The sequence below is a fragment of the Bison bison genome, unplaced genomic scaffold (assembly GCF_000754665.1).
Source record: "Bison bison bison isolate TAMUID 2011002044 unplaced genomic scaffold, Bison_UMD1.0 scf7180017864242, whole genome shotgun sequence".
Taxonomy (NCBI): Eukaryota; Metazoa; Chordata; class Mammalia; order Artiodactyla; family Bovidae; genus Bison; species Bison bison.
This window is the reverse complement of record NW_011494814.1, coordinates 2,861,128-2,878,273: the sequence shown is the minus strand read 5'-3', so window position 1 is coordinate 2,878,273 and position 17,146 is coordinate 2,861,128.

Here is a 17,146-nt window from a genome sequence, read left to right as displayed (position 1 = left end):
ACTTTACAAGTGAGGCAACAGGTTAAAAAAAAAGGTAAGTGGCCCATAACTAATACATTGTAGAGCTCAAGTTTAATACCACTTTCCATCTCTACATCCTAAGCTATACTCTCTGAATCAATATTTTTAGAGGTATGAGGGGAAAATGTGTTGATACCAAAACTCAAGGAAAACATCTAATTTCCGTCTATTTACTAAAACTAGAAATGAGACCACACTTAGTATAGGGTCTGGCATAAAATAAGCATCATAAATATCAGTTATCAGTATTATTACTATTATTCTCCAAATTTAGAAACCTTTTCATCTCATTCATCCTTTCTGAACCTTTTGCAGGCTTTAGTACTAGTGATCATCCACCTCCTTCCTAAAAATTTTATTTTCTCTGGTTTAATGACACTATGATTTCCTAGTTATCTTTTACTCATCTGACAGCTCCGCAGTTTCTTAGACATGACACCAAAGACATGATCCATAAAGAAAACAAATAATAAACTGGACTTTATCAAAATTAGAAACATTTGTTCTCCAAAAGATATCATTAAGAAAATGAAAAGGTTGAGAAAAAAATGTTTGTAAATCTTATATCTCATAAAGGAGGTATAACCAGCATGTGTCTATTTTTATATATATATGTACATGTGTGTGTACATATAGCCTCACAATTAAATAAGATAAACAACCCAATTAACAAATGGGCAAATGAACTGAAATGACACTTCACCAGAGAGGACACATGAACAGCTAATAAGTAAAGATGCTCAACAACATTTGTCACTGAAAGTGTGAAAGTGTTAGTCGCTCAGTCGTGTCTGACTCTTTGCAACCCCATGAACTGTAGCCCGCCAGGCTCCTCTGTCCATGGAATTCTCCAGGCAAGAATGCTGGAGTGGGTCACTAGGAAAATGCAAAATAAAGTGACAGTAAAATGCCATTACTAATTCATTAAAATAGCTATTGATGAAGACAATAACAACTGTTACTAAGGATGTAGAGAATGCTCCTACATTGCTGGTAGGAATGTAAATTGGTACGGCAGCTTTGGAAAGCATGTCAGTTTCTTACAAAGTGAAGCATAAACTTACTATATCACCCAGCCATTCCACCCCTCCTATATACTTCAGAGAAACAAAACCATATGTCAATACATAGACTTCTATGTAAATGATCACAGCAGCTTATTCAGAGTAGCCCCAAACTGGAAATAATCCCAATTTCCATCATTGGTGACTAGATGAACATAACGTGGCATACAACAGAATCTCATTCAGCAACATAAAAGAGCAATTTTCTGATGTAAATAGGCAGATATAGCTATCTGCAAAAATATAAAGGAGTTTCAGAAACATACTAAGTGAAAGAAGTTAGACACAAAGATCACATATTTCATTTATAGGATTCCACTTATATGAAACTTCTAGAAAAGGCAAAAATAGATACAGAAAGCAGATGAGCGGTTGCCTGGAGCTGGAGGCAGGATGGGGACTGACTGTAAGTGAGCACAAATGCACTTCTCAAGATGATGGGCATGCTCTGAAACTGGGATACATTGATGGTTTCACAACTGCATAAATCTACTACACACCATCAAACTGTACATTTACAGTGGATGGATTTTATGGTATGTAGATTAGACCTCAATAAAACTGCTTTTTTTTAAGAAGTTAGAACTTTTTTACTATTACATGAATATTATACTTTTATAACTATTTTAAGGACTAAAGTTACCAGAAGACTTCATTATCTGAAAAGACATAGAAAAGACAGAGAATTGTCTGTGATTTCATCCAAGGGGCAGGGAAGAAGTAGCCCTACAGAAAGTGTAACTATAGTTCAGAATGAGGGGAAAGAGAGAACGGAGCGGAAGTGATATTTGAAGAGCTTATAGTTGAGAATTTTCCAAAACCAACTGAAGATTCATGACCTGCAACCAACTCCAAAATACATCTTCGGAAAACTTCTGAGAACCAAAGACAAAAAGAAAATCCTCTTAAGAGAAGCCAGAGATATAAATTCAAAAAGAGACAAAACTAAATTGTTTAGGGATGCATATCTACAGAGTATAACTTTTTTAAAAGCAAGGGATTATTTAAAAAGGCAAATATCTGCTATTTCTAAAGAGGAATAAATAGATACAATGGGGATGCAATGGGAAAGGGAAACACTGGAACTTCTTTGTATCAGCAGTGTTCAATTTCTTCACCTGAATGGTGGTTACCTGAGTTGCCTTATAAATACTCATTAAGCTGTGTACCCATGATGTGTACTTTTCTATACATATTTTATATTGTGTAATAAAAGGATAAAAACTTAAGTAATGCCTTTGTAAATATGTTTAATAGGATAGTGATGACAAAGAGTACCAACTGGGGAAATGTTTTTCATGTTGGTGGTTTCATTAGCATCATCACAGTGTTATTTTGACCTCTACAAGCTTTCTCTCAGACCTTAAAAATGTCCACTTTTTGTAAATCACACCAATTAAGAAATTTGACTGACAGTATTTTCAAAATTAAAAGAACAGTTGGTGAGAAAAAATCATTACCAAATATAATTGTAGAACCAATAGAAATGTACGTTATAGATAAAGGATAATATTTTGTGTGGAGTGGGTGGCTAATTTATCTTTTCTGGCACTGAAATCTGTTCATTTCAGTGTCTGCCTAAGAGCTATTTATTTTTTAAAATCAAAACAGATTTCAATGTATTATACATTTTTGTTGTTGTTATTTGAGCTTGCATAATTAGTGTCTATTTTTTCTTAAACCAGCAGAAAACTGTTTTGTAGAATAAACCTTCAGGTTCCACACGTAAACATTCCATTTGAGCCTGTGCTGCAGAGACTCACAGTACAGCTAGTGCCTTTTTCTTTTATTTCTCCAAGCCAGCCCCAGTCCTTGACGTGTGCCCAGTTCTGAGTTTGTTCAGTTCCTATGACTCTGGTGATGAAGTCAAGCTTCCAATACTCAGTTTTGGTTGGGGCAGGCAGACAGAAGGTAGAAGATGATAATATTTCAGGAGCTATGTCACAGAATTATTAGGCTTGTCTTTACATCACAAAAAGGGTAATAGGACCTGGAGAATTATCAGAAGACTTGACTTCCTTTGGAACCTGAATGTACCTTGAAAGTCAAGAAATAAGGAACCCATGGTTTTTCTCCTAGCCATGAGTGAACATTCAACTATAATTTAGTGGAGCAAAGTATTATTTCTTCTACAATCCCACTCTCTCCTCAACAAGGAGATTTGCTTTCATCAGGAAGAATATTCCTCAAGCATCCCCTGGTGGCTCAGATGATAAAGAATCTGCCTGCAGTGTGCGGGACCTGGGTTTGATTCCTGGGTCAGGAAGATCCCTGGAAAAGAGAAGAGCTACTCACTTCAGTATTCTTGCCTGGAGAATCCCATGGACAGAGGAGCCTGGTATGCTACAGTCCATGGAACTGCAAAGAGTCAGATCAACTGAGTGACTAACACGTTCATTTTCAAGCAGCACCACTTGGTTAGTTTTAATCTGCCTTCACTATGTGAATAAGGATCTACTAAACTTCCTGAAATGTCCTCTTTGGTGCTTTGAGGAAACAAAAGGTGGTTTCAAAAACAATAATACACCAGATTTACAGGGAGTGTAAGTTACAAGAGACACCACAAATGTTGTTTCAATGGTTCCCAAATGAAAGTTCTCAGATCTGTCTCCTTTGGGGACTGACTTTGTGCCAGTTCACATCAAAACCATCCCTCACCCTACGATTATGACCGTCTAAATTTACATTAAAAGGCTTTTTCCTTTTATGAAAATGAGGTTGATATGGTGTTTTTAATGATCCTGTTTAGTTCCCTTAGTTATTGAAATATTATTGGTCTGTGAAATCTAGCAGTCTGGTAACTGCACTTTTTAGAAGATCACTGTTTAATCCTATGTTGTTGCTGTTGTTTTTTCCACCGAATCACAATATTACAACCATCAAGTACCAACTGTCATTCTCTTTAACCAACACTATTGTATCAGATGCATTCAACCACCCTCTTCTTCCTAAAATGAACAGGCTTCAATGGCACAGACACCAATATCCTCCCCCACAAAAAAATCAACAAGCAGCTTTTCTCCTCTAATTGCTCCTCCACTGCTTTCCTTGTTGGCCATTCTATTTCACCAAACAAATAATTTTAAGTATGAGAATTCCTAAAGACATTTTCTTCCCCTTCCCCCTCATTTCTCCCATTCTCCTCTTTCCCTCCCTCCTTCCTTGTCTTTCTCTCACTAAACTGTGGCAGGAACACTTAACCATGAAATCTGCCCTCTTAACACATTTAAAGGGCACAAGGCCTGCTCTTCTCTTTATTTCTACCCATTCCTTCTGGGAACTGCTGTCTTCAGAATTTCATCACCACCTCCATGCTGATGACTTTCAACACTTTACAACTGAGAGCTTAAACCACCAGAGTTCCAACAGTCTATAAGCCATGTGCACCAACTCCAACTTTCCATCTTCCACAATGAACTCATTTTGCTCTCCAAGCTAGCTTAACTTCACAAATTTCCAGTTTTCATCAAGTACTTTATTGACAACCCAAAACTCACTGTTCTTTTATCCCTCCTTCTCTTTCACCTTCTAAATCCAATCACTCCTCAAGTCCATTTTTCCAAAATTTCAACACAAACTTTGGAGTAAAAAACAACCTAGATTTTATTGCAGACTCTGCACTTACTAGCTCTGAGAATTTTGGACAGATTACTTATTGTTTATAGACCGAATGTTTGTGTCTCCTTCCACTCCCACAAATTCATATGTTGAAGCCCTAACTCCTAAAGTGATAGTATTTGGATATGGGGCCTCAGGGAGGTAATGAAGGTTAGCTAAGTTCATGAGTGCAGGGTCCTCATGATAGGATTAGTGCCCTTATAAGCCACAGAGCTGGCTTGCTTTCTGTCCCCCTTGAGTACACAGTGGCATGATGGCTGCCTATCAGCGATGAGAAGAGGCCTCAGAATAAAATATACCTTGCCAGCACCTTGATCATGGATTTCCCAACTTCCAGAACCATAAGAAGTCATTCTCTGTTGCTTAGCCGTCCAGTCTATAGTGTTTTGTTATGGTTGCCCAAGGCAACTAAAACACGTGCCTTTGTAAACTGTGACCAGTAATGCCTAGCCTGCTGGAAAATATTAGTTTTCTTTTCTCCATCCCCATTACAATCAACTCAACTGAGGCCTCTATCTGCTAAAACGAGCCCCTAGTCTTTCCTTACTCCACTCTATCCTGCATACCACAACCAGATTAATAGTCAAAGAATCAAATCAACATGTCATTCCAGTTCCTCAGAGCTGTGAATGGTTCTCCACTTAACTACTGGATAAAGTTTCAACTTCTAGACCTGGCATTAAAGCATTTCGGAGTACCTTTAATCCTATCTGTTCAATTTTCTCTCCAAAAAATACTTCGGTGCTATAGGATGGTTTTTACTCCTCCCTTTCAAACCCAGCTTTCTTGGACTGGAAGGTACTTAACCTCCCTTCTGTCTACCCAGATTCACTCCAAGATACCCCTCCTCCAGTAAATCTTATCTACTAATAGCTGCTCCAGAGACTCTGATTTCCAGGCTTCCATTCCTCATTTTGATATCTTCCCTGGCTCAACTGCTTTATGTAAGGATGTTATCACATCATATAAGAAAACAGGCTTCTGGGGAGCAAGAAGCTTGTTTTCTTGCTTTACATAACTTACAGGTCATGTCATTTTTTCTTGTCTTACGTGACTTTTCTATATTTCTCAACACCCAGCACAATCACACACACACACGCAGTCAATTCTCAAGAAACACTACTGAATTAATGCAGTATGTCATCACTTGATACAGAAACAGTCACATTCTTTTTGTTTTTAGTTTTAAACTTTTTCAAATATATGGCAAATTCTAGAGAATAAAAGTAAGCACCCTGAGTTTTAGACTGTCATGTTCACTTCTAAAATATTAAGAAAATAATACTTCGCAGATGCTGCTGAAGTCTTTTGTACCTCCAACTGACGTCTTTTCAACCTTTTTCCCTACATGTATTTATTTAGATATGTGTCTTTGCCATTGATGTTTTAACACTTTGATTACTCATATATATGGCCACAGATGCTACTTTTCATGCTTTTTAATTTTCTATTAGTGTTATACCATGTTTGCCCAACTACGAACTGTTCTTTTCATTATTAGATTTTGAGATTTACACGGCTAAACTGAGATCTAGCTTAGTCATTTTACCACTCGACAATACTCCATTGTATGACTGTACCATAGTGTGTTTATATATCCCCATATTGGAGAACATTTGAGTTGTTTCCAACTGTTTGCTGTCACAGACAGCACTGCAGTGAACATTCCCAAGAATGTGAGGCAGCCTGTTTTCTTTTTTTTTAATTTTATTTATTTATTTTTTTAATTAATTTTATTCTATTCTCAAACTTTACATAATTGTATTAGTTCTGCCAAACATCAAAATGAATCCACCACGGGTATACATGTGTTCCCCATCCTGAACCCCCCTCCCTCCTCCCTCCCCACACCATCCCTCTGGGTCGTCCCAGTGCACCAGCCCCAAGCATCCAGTATCGTGCATTGAACCTGGACTGGCATCTCGTTTCATACATGATATTTTACATGTTTCAATGCCATTCTCCCAAATCTTCCCACCCTCTCCCTCTCCCACAGAGTCCATAAGACTGTTCTATACGTCAGTGTCTCTTTTGCTGTCTCGATACAGGGTTATCGTTACCATCTTTCTAAATTCCATATATTTTTAAACTTTACAATATTGTATTAGTTTTGCCAAATATCAAAATGAATCCACCACAGGTATACCCGCGTTCCCCTTCCTGAACCCTCCTCCCTCCTCCCTCCCCTACCCTCCCTCTGGGTCGTCCCAGTGCACCAGCCCCAAGCATCCAGTACCGTACATCGAACCTGGACTGGCGACTCGTTTCATACATGGTATTATACATGTTTCAATGCTATTCTCCCAAATCTCCCCACCCTCTCCCTCTCCCACAGAGTCCATAAGACTGATCTATACATCGGTGTCTCTTTTGCTGTCTCGTACACAGGGTTATTGTTACCATCTTTCTAAATTCCATATATATGTGTTAGTATACTGTATTGGTGTTTTTCTTTCTGGCTTACTTCGTGGGTTTAGTTGCTTTGAAAACAGGCTGCCTCACATTGAGGCAGCCTGTTTTCAAAGCAACTAAACCCACACATAGAGTCTGTAACTCCTCAACAATGGATCACATGTGTTTTCTAATTTTTAAACTTTCAAATAGTCTAATCAGACCCTTGGGCTGGTTCATAATATTCCACAGCTGACAGAGCACAAAAACCAGGATCCAGCCTCCCAGTCTCAGTATAGCTGCTCACGCCACTTTCTTGATGTTCACTCAACCTCTAAGTGTCAGTAATTACTACATCCCTCATTATTGATACATTACAGCTAATACCATGAATTAAGGCAAATTGGAAGTGGTCAAATAACCATGATTGGTCAAAAAAAAAAATGCATGATTTAAGGCAAATTGGAAGTGGTCAAACAGGAGATGGCAAGAGTGAACATCGACATTTTAGGAATCAGTGAACTAAAATGGACTGAAATGTGTGAATTTAACTCAGATGACCATTATATCTACTACTGTGAGCAAGAATCCCTAAGAAGAAACAAAGTAGCTCTTGTAGTCAACAAGAGTCTGAAATGCACTACTTGGATGCAATCTCAAAATGACAGAATGATCTCTGTTTGTTTCCGAGGCAAATCATTCAATATCAAAGTAATCCAAGTCTATGCCCCAACCAGTAATGCTGGAGAAGGTGAACTTGAACGGTTCTAGCAAGACCTACAAAGACCTTCTAGAACTATCACCCAAAAAAGATGTCCTTTTCATTATAGTGGACTGAAATGCAAAAATAGGAAGTCAAGAAACACCTGGAGTAACAGGAAAATTTGGCCTTGGAGTACAGAATGAAGCAGGGCAAAGCGTAACAGAGTTTTGCCAAGGGAACGCACTGTTTACAGCAAACACCCTCTTGCAACAACATAAGAGAAGACTCTACACATGGACATCACCAGATGGTCAATACCGAAATCAGATTGACTACATTCTTTGCAGTCAAAGATGAATAAGCTCTATACAGTCAGCAAAAACAAGACCAGGAGCTGACTGTGGCTCAGATCATGAACTCCTTATTGCCAAATTCAGACTTAAATTGAAGAAAGTAGGGAAAACCACTAAACTATTCATGTGTGACATAAATCAAATCCCTTATGATTATACAGTAGAAGTGATAAATAGATTCAAGGGACTAGATCTGATAGAGTGCCGGATGAACTATGGACAGAGGTTGGTGACATTGTACAGGAGGCAGTGATCAAGACCATCCCCAAGAAAAAGAAATGCAAAAAGGTAAAATGGTTGTCTGAAGAGGCCTTACAAATAGCTGAGAAAAGAAGAGAAGAGAAAGGCAAAGGAGAAAAGGAAAGATGTAGCCATTTGAATGCAGAGTTCCAAAGAATAGCAAGGAGAGATCAGAAAGCCTTCCTCAGTGATCAGTGCAAAGACATAGAGGAAAACAATAGAATGGGAAAGACTAGAGATCTCTTCAAGAAAATTAGAGATACCAAGGGAACATTTCATGCAAAGATGGGCACAGTAAAGGACTGAAATGGTATGGACCTAACAGAAGCAGAAGAGATTAAGAAGAGGTAGCAAGAATACACAAAAGAACTATACAAAAAAGATCTTCATGACCAGATAACCATGATGGTGTGATCACTCACCTAGAGTCAGACATCCTAGAATGCAAAGTCAAGTGGGCCTTAGGAAGCATCACTATGAACAAAGTTAGTAGAGGTGATGGAATTCCAGTTGAGCTCTTTCAAATCCTGAAAGATGATGCTGTAAAAGTGCTGCAGTCAATACACCAGCAAATTTGGAAAACTCAGCAGTGGCCACAGGACTGGAAAAGGTCAGTTTTCATTCCAATCCCAAAGAAAGGCAACGCCAAAGAATGCTCAAACTACTGGACAATTGCACTCATCTCACACACTAGCAAAGTAATGCTCAAAATTCTCCAAGCCAGGCTTCAACAGTACGTGAACTGTGAACTTTCAGATGTTCAAGCTGGTTTTAGAAAAGGCAGAGGAATAAGAGATCAAATTGCCAACATATGCTGGATCACAGAAGACACAAGAGAGTTCCAGAAAAACATCTACTTCTGCTTTATTGATTACGCCAAAGCTTTTGACTCTGTGGATCACAACAAACTGTGGAAAATTCTTAAAGAGATGGGAATACCAGACCACCTGACCTGCCTCCTGAGAAATCCGTATGCAGGTCAAGAAGCAATAGTTAAAACTGGACATGGAACAACAGACTGGTTCCAAATTGGGAAAGGAGAACATCAGGGCTGTGTACTGTCACCCAAATGCTAGGCTGGATGAAGCACAAGCTGGAATCAAGATTGCCAGGAGAAATATCAATAACCTCAGATATGTAGATGACACCACCCTTAATATGACAGAAAGCAAAGAAGAAATTAAGAGCCTCTTGATGAAAGTAAAAGAGGAGAGTGAAAAAGTTGGCTTAAAAATGAACATTCATAAAACTTAAGATCACAGCATTCAGTCCCACCACTTCATGGCAAAAAGATGGAGAAACAATGGAAACAGTGAGAGACTTTATTTGGGAGGGGCTCCAAAATCACTGCAGATGGTGACAGCAGTCATGAAATTAAAAGACGCTTGCTCCTTGGAAGAAAAGCTATGACCAACCTAGACAGCATATTAAAAAACAGAGACATTATTTGCCAACAAAGGTCCGTCTAGTCAAAGCTATTATTTTTCCAGTAGTCATGTATGAATGTGAGAGTTGGACTACAAGGAAAGCTGAGCACTGAAGAATTGATGCTTTTGAACTGTGGTGTTGGAGAAGACTCTTGAGAGTCCCTTGGACTGCAAGGAGATCAAACCAGTTAATCAGGCCTAAAAGAAATCAGTCCTGAATATCCATTGGAAGGACTGATGCTGAAGCTGAAACTCTAATACTTTGGCCATCTGATGCAAAGAACTGACTCACTGGAAAAGACCCTGATGCTGGGAAAGATTGAAGGCAGGAGAAGGGGACAACAGAAGATGAGATGGTTGGATGGTATCACCAACCTGATATACATGAGTTTGAGTAAGCTCTGGGAGTCGGTTATGGACAGGAAAGCCTGGCATGCTGCAGTCCATGGGGTAGCAAAGAGTCAGACATGACTGAGCACCTGAAATGAACCGAACAGCTAACACCCACCAACAATGTAAAAATGAGCACACTATATATCAGTTAACATTTCCCAGCCCAAATCTTTTTAGTTTCTGATCAGCCATCATTGAATAAATATTTATTGAAGTCAGTAGTATCAGGCACTGTTCCAGGCACTGACAATCAAATGATGAGGCAGAACCTGTTCCCATGGAGCTTGAATTCTGATAGGAAAAGACAGGCAATAAACAAACAAATAAGTGGACATAAACTATATCAGATAGGGACAAATGCTATGATAAAAATTTAAATTGTGATATGATAAAATATAATTAGAAGTAGAATCTCAGTCTCATAACAGAAACAAATGATAATTATGTGAAAGTGTTAGCTAATGTTAAAGGGGTGAATTACATAAGTATATTGAATGAACACATTGTATACCTTAAGCTTACATAATGTTATATGTCAATTATATCTCATAAAGCTGGAAAAATAAAAAAATTTAATTTCCAAAAATAAATTTTAAAAAAATTTGTAAACTGGCTGTTCTAATATAGATGGCCAATAGGCATATGAAAAGATGTTCAACATCACTAATTATTAAAGAAATGCAAATCAAAACCACAATGAGGTAATACCTCACACCAATCAGAACTGCTATCATCAAAATGTCTACAAACAATAAATGCTAAGAAGGTGTGGGGAAAAGGGAACCCTCCTACATTGCTGGTGGGAATGTAAACTGGTGCAACCACTATAGAGAACAGCATGGAGGTTCCTTAAAAAACTAAAACTAGAGTTACCATATGGTTCAGCAATATCACCGCAGGTCATATGGCCAGAAAAGACGAAAACTGGAAAAAGTACATGCACCCCAATGTTCATAGCAGCTCTGTTTACAATAGTCAAAGCATGGAAGCAACCTAAATGTCCATCAACAGATGAATAAAGATGTGGCATATATATAATTGAATATTACTCAGCCATAAAGAAGAGTGAAATAATGCCATTTGCAACAATACGGATGAACCTAGAGATTATCACAACAAATTAAGCCAGAGGGAGAAAGAAAAATATCATATGATATCATGTATATGTGGAATAAAAATAATACAAATGAACTGCTTTACAAAACAGAAACAGACTCATAGACATAGAGAACAAATTTGTGGTTACGTGGGGAGGGTAAATTAAAGTATGGGATTAACAGATACATACGACTATATATAAAACAGATAAACAACAGGGATTTATTGTGTAGCACAGGGAACTATGTTATCATAGATTGGCATCACCAACTAAATTGACATGAGTTTGAGCAAACTCCAGAAGATAGGGAAGCCTGGCATGCTGCAGTCCTTGGGACTGCAAAGTCAAACATGACTTAGTGACTGAACAACAACAACAGGAAGCTATATTCAAAATCTTATAATAGACTAAAAGGGAAATTAATCTGAAAAAGAATTAGATATATGTATGAATGCATACCAGAGAAGGCAATGGCACCCCACTCCAGCACTCTTGCCTGGAAAATCCCATGGACCGAGGAACCTGGTGGGCTGCAGTCCACGGGGTCGCTAAGAGTTGGACACAACTGAGCGACTTCACTTTCACTTTTCACTTTCATGCATTGGAGAAGGAAATGGCAACCCGCTCCAGTGTTCTTGCCTGGAGAATCAAAGAATCCCCATCCATGGGGAAGCCTGGTGGACTGCCGTCTATGGGATCTCACAGAGTCGGACACAACTGAAGCGACTTAGCAGCAGCAGCATGAATGCATACATATACATAGATACATATATATATATATATATCTGAATCACTTCGTTATACACCTGAAACACTGTAAATCAACTATACTTCAATTTTTTTTAATGAAAAAAAAAATACTGCTATTCTAGACCAGTGGTGTATAACAACTTTCTGCAATAATGGAACAGTTCTACAGCTACATTGTCCAATATGGTAGCTATCAGCCACACTTGAAATGTGGCTGGTCCTTCTGAAGAAGTAAATTTTATTTTAAATTATTTACTGAATTTTAATTATTCAATAATATAAATTTAAATGCAAATAGCTACATGTGGCTAGTGTCTACTGAAATGGACATGGTTGCTTGCCCAGGGTCATAATATTAGTAAGTGGCAGAGATGAAATCTGAACCCAAGGAATCTGGCATCAGAGTTTATATTTCTAATCACCACATCATATTGCCCCTATCAGGACATTAGCTGAAAGCAGTCATCCCAAGAGGTTTTGCTTTTTTGTTAGTTTGACAGTACGGCCTGTTTTTATGCTGATGAATAATAGTGGAAAGTGAAATCCTGATGATGCAGACGAGAGAGAATGTATAAGGAGACATCGTGAAAAGATGAGAGGGGATGAGATCCAGAACACAAGGAAGTAGTTGGCCTTTGACAGAAACAGTGAGTTTCATGCTTAGTATTAGTAACAACCAGATGGGGAGTGGGGAGGAGCAGAAAATGGGACTGATGTGGTAGGTAGATTTGGATATTTGCTTGTTGCTCTGACTTCTCAATAAAGTGAGGCACATTATCTTCTGAGAAAAAAAGAAAAAGGAACCAGAAGACATAGGTTTGAAAAGAGAGGGAGAGGTATGATAGAGGTAATTTTGGAGAATGGTTAACTGTAGTGGGATGTTAGATATTATTAAGGGCTTATTGGAAACTTGTGGTCATGAATTTTAAATGAAACCGCTCATCATAGTTATTTGTTTTTCTCCAGCAATTATAGCTGATTGGATACAGGCACAGAGAAAGTAATTATGTGGCATAAGTATAAAGAAGGGAGAGTGGGATGAGGGAATTAAGGGTGTTTGCAAGGGAGTGATTAAACATGAAATCCAAGTTGGGTGAGGAAGGAAATGAGGGCATGAGAGCGAGTGACAGTGAAAATAGTAAAATCTGTAATTGCAATCAAAACATGAATGAGGAGCTGTTTGCTTTCTTTTATTTTTATGGGGCCTGACAGGCTGCTTCTAAAATCTGTATGAAAGCACAAAGGGTCAAGGAGACCTGGACGGTCCTGAAATCCATGCTGGGGGACTTTCCGTATCAGATACTAGGATTTACTTTTTTTTTTTTTTAATTATTTTTATTTATTTTTTGGCCTTGCTGTGGGGCATGTGGGATCTTAGTTCCCTGACCAGGGATTGAACCTGCATCCCCTTGGAAGCACAGAGTCTTAACCACTTGACCGCCAGGGAAGTCCCTAGGATTTACTTTAAAGATATATAACTGAAGCTGTGGTATTGACCACAGAGGTCAATGAAGTATTGGTCACAACTAACAGGATAGAGAGCTCATGAATATATAGAAACCTGATTTAAGGCTGAGCAGACATTGTACATAGTGTTGAATGAGGCTGATAAAGTTGGTTATCCATATTAAAAAAAAAGATCCTTAACTCATATCATACTTATGGATTAATGACTTTAATATGAAAATCAAAACTATAAAACTTATCCAAGAAAATAAAAAATATATTTATAATCTTGGAGTAAAGAACAATTTCTTTTAAAAAACAAAAAGCACAACCACAAAAGAAGTAACTGACAAATTTGAATATATGAAAATTAATACCTTCTGTTCAAACAACATAATAAAGTAAAAAGATAAGCCACAAACTAGGAAAAGGTATTTTCAACACATATCACCTCAAATGGATTCTAATCCAGAATATATAAAGAATTTCTACAAGTCCATTGGAATCAATCCAATTTAGGAAAATAAGCAAAAGACACAAATAGGCATTTCACAGAATAGGAAATTATCTAGAAACATAAAAATGATGCTCAAATTCATTAATATGTATGGTAATCAGAGAAATTAAAATTAAAAACACAATGAAATATCACTTTATACCTTTAGATTGTCTTTGGGCTCCCCAAACTTTTATGAGGCTGCAGGCTGAGAAAACTACTTCACTGTAAATAAGAACAGTGTTTATAGAAAAGGAAGGATGACTCAGAGTTCCGAGACAAGAACCATGGAGAATCATTCCCAAGGGAGCAGGATGGGCCCATTTAAAAGAACAGGTGGGGACTTCCCTGGTGGACCAGTGGCTAAGACTCCAGGCTCCTAATGCGGGGGACTGGGTTTTGATCCTGGTGTGGGAATTAGATTCCGCATGCATCAACTAAAAGATATCCTGCGCTGCAATGATGATGGAAGAACCCATGTGCCATAACTAAGACCCAGGACAGGCCAAATAAACAAATTTTTGAAAAGATTAAAAAATAAAAGAAGAGATGACATATGCTTTAGCTAGATTTCAGAATTAGACCAATGCCAACTATGTCCTTTTGCCAGGACTGTTAATTTATGGTAGAGTTATCCTATCCTGTATCACCACAGTATCTTGGGAGTGCAGAGGGAAGATACACTTGTCTCTTTAGCTCAAAGCCTTTGCATTAATAGAAACTATACTCAAGGTGTGGTACCCAAAGAATTGTATCTGTACTTGATTAGACGAGCAGCTTCTGCCTTAGAACATGCACTCTCAGTCCCTAGAGCCCTGAGCCATCATGTAAAAAGTCTAGGCTACTCTTCTGAAAAAGAAGCATGTGGAGGAGCACTGAGGTTACCAGACATGTGACTATATAGCCCAGTCAGGCCTGCAGGAGACCTCAGTCCCAGTCACTATCTGACTACAACTACATTTGAGATTCCCCAAGAGAAAACCACCCAGCTGAGCACAGTCAACTCTCAGAACCATGGAGAAAATAATAAATAATAATAAATCCTAACACTTTAGGATATTTGTTACACAGTGATAAACCAGACAACATGGTTTTGAGCCCCCTTATCATCTTAACTCTCATCTATCTAAGCCAGTACTGTTATGGAAATGTTTTTCTTTTTCTTAATAATCTTGCCTGCTTTCCAAAGAAGGTGTGTCCTATTACTCTAGAGGGTTCCTAGTTTTGACAAATGCCATGGTGGATTTGGGTATAAAAACATGGAGGTAAGAGACAGCAGTAGAAAAGAGGTTCAAGTTGAGTGGCTCTGATTTATAATGGAATTCAAAATGCCTAGGGAAAATTGAGGAAGAGACAAGAGACAGGAAAGATGGCAAAGTATCAGAAAAAATACAGAGAAAGAACTTTCAGTGGTCACACAATAGTAAAGAGACAATAAAGCTCAGAAAAGTCTGATGGAAGGAATAAGTTGTTAACTTTGGAGTATACCATGTAAAACCTCTCCCCTGACTTATGAATCTTCAGTGAAAACCACATTGCTCACATTCTGATGTGAGCAGATTCCTTATCATAAGCATGAAGCATGAAGCATGGAACAGAAGAATGATGGAGCAGTTGAGACCTGGGTTACATTTTAGAAAAATGTTGACTACCACAAGTATTTAATCCTGTAACCTGGCATTAAAGAAGTCCCCTAAATGAAAATTAATCCATTAATAGACATTTTGGGATACAGCTGTTCAGTAATTTTGAGCCATTAAGCTTACTCTTATATAGCCTATTTCTCTCCATTTTATTTGAAAGAGTATCACAGGATCCAGCTAAACATCTTGATGAAACTCACATGCTATCTATATAAAGGCCACTCCTCTTAACTGTCAGTTTATCAACCATGTCAAAAAAGTAATTAGATCCATCTGACATCATGTGTTCTTAGAATCACGCATCTTCCCTCTGTGTTCAAAAAAGTCCGTCCTCTTAATTCATCATTCTATAGTCTTGATAGGAGCTGACATTAAGCTCACCAGTAACTGCCTCTTAGATGGTGTTCACTGCTGCCTGAAACCTAGTGTACTGATTAATCCAGCCACATTTGGAAGAGAATTTTCCCTGAATCAGGATACTATTGGACTTTGATGATGCTGGGATAGCCCTGTGTATTGTCCAATGGAAACATGTACAGACATGTGACATGAGCCTGAAACTTAGACATGTTGCCTTCCCCCGACATATTGGCTACCTCTAAGGATCCCACATCTTGGTTCTATATGCATAAAGCAGTATCCTAAAAATAATGCCCCTGGGAAACATCTAACCCTGAAGTCTCTAATTAGAAGGTTTAATAGCTCCAGTGTCAAAGGCTAGCTACCTGCTAGTAGCTTAGCCTTGAAAAGTTTTAAGAAAATCACAGTGACCTACCAGCAATTTTTGTTGGAGAACCAAGAAGTGAAAAGCTAAAATGACAAGGACCAAGAATTTGTTAGTAGAGTAGCAGGGTATAAATTCAAATATGCATCTAAGAAAGAAGGGATGCTGACTGAAGTTGCTGACCTAAGGAAAAGGAATTCAACTCTGAAATAAAGCTGGAAAGGCAGAATGGGGGCAAGTGTCTGGACCTGCTGTCTGGACATGATGACAGATTTAGAAATTCAAATGAAAAGTGAATAAAGGAGCAAAAGAAAAGCTGGTATTAAGGCTAGGAATGTCGCTGCATGTCTGGAACTTCCTTCCTGTCAATACACAGACCCTGGTGATCCCTTCCCTTACATCTCTTATTACTTTCTAAAGATAAACTATTTCAAACAGTTTGGCTCTGTGAGTGGTAAGACAAATAAACAAGCTTCCCTGCTTTAAAAGAGGTATGGATACAGACTGTGGGAAATAAATCACGTTTAATAAATGAAGATATTGCAATATGTATAAAAAGACATCATGCTCTAAAACGGATGCTCTGTAAACCTAGAATGATGAAATATGCTTTAGGTGCTGATCAGCTACCAAAGCTCATTTATGCCTATTCCCAGCTGCCCCCACTTCCCACCTACATCTTCTATAGAGGAGGATGCATAAGTCAGAGAATCTCCTTCCAACTCTCCCTCACAGCAAGTGTGTGTGTGTGTGTGTGTGTGAATGTGCACGAGCACGT